General features: G+C 39.4%; 1 protein-coding gene across 2 annotated transcripts in view; it reads left to right on the plus strand.

The window, feature by feature from the left end:
* LOC118332765 (calcium/calmodulin-dependent protein kinase kinase 2) overlaps positions 1–3,063 on the plus strand; it is a 27,547-nt gene that overhangs the window by 8,621 nt on the left and 15,863 nt on the right. The gene's annotated exons all lie outside the window — the stretch shown is intronic.

Genomic DNA, 3,063 nt, shown 5'->3' on the forward strand with positions numbered 1-3,063 from the left:
CCACAGAGGTCTCCTCCTCTCCTTTTATTATTAATTAGAAACAAACTGTACAAACAAAAGCTGAGCAACAAATGGAATGTAACATTAACAAGTTGTATTCGTGCTGATGATGAAATGTGAAGAGCATGAGTTTTGTAAATACTCAAACAGTTTCAAGGCTACGGACACATACGTGCATTCACACATTCAAGAAAGAGCCCATTGTAATGAGGACATTCCTTTCCATTCATTCACTGTCTGTCTAACACCAACCTTAACGCTCATCACAAAAAGCCTAAACCTTACTGCTTCTCTGAATGGACAGAGAGAGAGAGAGCAAAACCACTGTGTCCAATAAGTACAAAATGTTGTCCCTGCCTGTCTGCTCGATTTTCATGGCCTCTAAAGCCAACAACAAGTCCACCAACTGTGACCAAACAATCTTGTTAGTTTCCCCCCACAACTTCTTTCTTCTCTGTGTCTTACAAGGAAAGTGACCGCCCTTCCCTGCAATTGGTTTCTCTTCAAATAGTATGCTGGATTATTTCTTTTACAGACGCTGTATCGCTGTATTAAGTAAGTTTTCACTTCTTTTAATTTCAACAGGAGATACAACAGTTTTTGATAATTAATATTGATAGGTTTTTAATCACTTGCTGTAATATTTTTGTGATTTGACTTAAAAAAAAGATGTACCAATCTGGCAATTGATTGATTGAAGTTAAATTGCATTGAAATGTAACCAGAGTTGAACTCATTGCTCTTTTCAAGTCAGTGTGCTCCAAAATATAATTTTGTTAGATTTCCATATAAAATGTTAAAACACGCTGAGCTTTGAATGCCATTCCTTTCTTCTTACGGTGAGGGCTTTCACTTCAGGGCTCTCACAGAATAACTGCAGCGGCCTCACAGGCTGTGATGAGAGTAGGACTACGTGCTCAGTTTGAGTTGTCAGAAATGTTAATGGCTACAGTTCGTTTGAAAGTCACAGCGAGGAAGTAGTGTGTAATAAACTCCAACAGCTGCACTAACCGGCTCTTGTTAATTTACCTCAGCCTCACTCGTACAAAATGTTTTTCAGGCACAGGTTCTCTAGATTTCACAATGCAGGCTTTATGATTTATAATAAAGACCTCCAACTCTCTCTCTGCAGACACACCATCCAAAGCTTGTAATCTTTTTTCTAAAAAGTTATTATTATGAAAATTAGATTATAGAAAGATGGATGGTTGGAGAAATTGCATGGGTATATTGATGATAGGATTGGATAGAGCAATGTTCCTTAAACTTTTTATGCCACATACCACACAAATATTAGCCTCTTCAAGTACCGAGGATATGTGCGAGATAGCCATAACAAGGCAGTAACTATAATATACATATACAATTCTGGACAAATATTTTTGCAAGGAACACAACGCCCCTATCTAGTGTCAGTGTTTTGTTTGTAGTTTCTTGGCTACTGTAGAAACATGGCTGTTAAACATGGTGGACTCCTCTGAAGGCAAACTGTGGTGTCAGTAGATAAAAACTGATCCTTCTATGGTATTTAAATGTTGATACTGAAACAAAAATATTGAAATGACATTTTTCTTTTTTTAGGATGTATAGCATTTCTAAAAATATATGTTTAATATGTTTTATATATATTTATAATAATAACATATACATATATATATATATTGGTATAGTAGCATATATATGATATATATATACATATAATACTAGTAGATATACATTATATGTGATGTGGTTATAGTGTATATAATGGTCATAGGTGATAGTGGGATATTCATATAGTAGAAGTGGTATTAGTAGGGTATTAACGATATATAGTAGTATGTGGTACATATTAGGTTTTAGTGGGTGTGTGTGATCTGGTCATCAATATGATAGTAGTGTGATATTAGTACCCCACGTTTATATGTAGTATAGGCATTATGGTAAGTAGTATAGTTTACGGCCTTGTTACTGTACACAGTAGCGCGCGGGCCCCACATTACCGCCTACAGTATCATGGAGGTATACAGTACGTAAGTAGTCATGGCTAGGTTAGGGCGGCGGCGTTCGTGTGGGTGTATGGCCGTAAGCTTCTATATACTGGTCTGTTGGTGGAAAGACAGAAGTCGGATGGCGCACACAAGGCCGCGCAGCAGGCCCGCGACTTCCAAGTCGCTAGTATGCCTTATGGGTATCCGCAGACATGATGCCGTATTCTCTTGGACAGAGGTAGGTTGTGGTTTTTTAAGAATTGCGATCTTCTTTAAAAAACTTGGAGCTATTCTGTCACACCATGCTAGTTCCACAAGTGATCGGCCAAAATAGTCTTTGAGAAGACCAGTGGTGGCAGAGGCATGAGCAAATCAAACATTACATTCGTGATTTTAGGCATGAGAATATAAATGAGGTTTGGTATGTTTTAACCTCAAATGGTGAATAGATATTGGTTAACTGGCTTCATATGGTTTCCCATTTTGACTACAGTTTCAGTGTTATGACTGCTTTCATATCTATCATGCCCCTTCTTTGAAGAATTATCTAATGGCTGCGATGCGGCTAATGCTTGAAGTGTAGGATGTAAGAAGGCGAATGGTATTCTATTTGTCACAGAGTGGAATATGCTGTCTGGTGTTCCATCCAGGGTGTCGGGCGTGCTGTGGCTGGGGTCAGTATCGGACTGGGCCGCCGTGCTGCCCGTCCCCCTAGCCGGTTATTTGAATTGCCCCCCTCCTTACCGACAGGCCATGGCGGGGCCAAATAAAGTGTCCCTTCTTTCAGTTATTCTTTTAATATTATAATTTGTGCAAACTGGGTGAACCTTAAATATGAAAAAATATTGATAATGAATTGGGGAAACATCGGCCATCATTTTGTGTTGGTGCCATGCATCAGCAGGTTAGCTAGGGCTTAAGTCAAGTGGCGTCATTGGTCCCGCTGAGGTAAACTTGGTTAGCATTGATTTCGCTTTCGTATAACGTAACGTTGAGGCTGGCAGCGCGCGAGAACGGCGAAATGCTTCAGTTGTTGGTTGGATCGAGAAAGAATACGGGTAGATGCAGTGTTTGTCAGCGTCTATGATCGCTG

Source organism: Morone saxatilis, unplaced genomic scaffold, assembly GCF_004916995.1.
Source record: "Morone saxatilis isolate NCDOM2014 unplaced genomic scaffold, NCSU_SB_2.0 Contig21, whole genome shotgun sequence".
Taxonomy (NCBI): Eukaryota; Metazoa; Chordata; class Actinopteri; family Moronidae; genus Morone; species Morone saxatilis.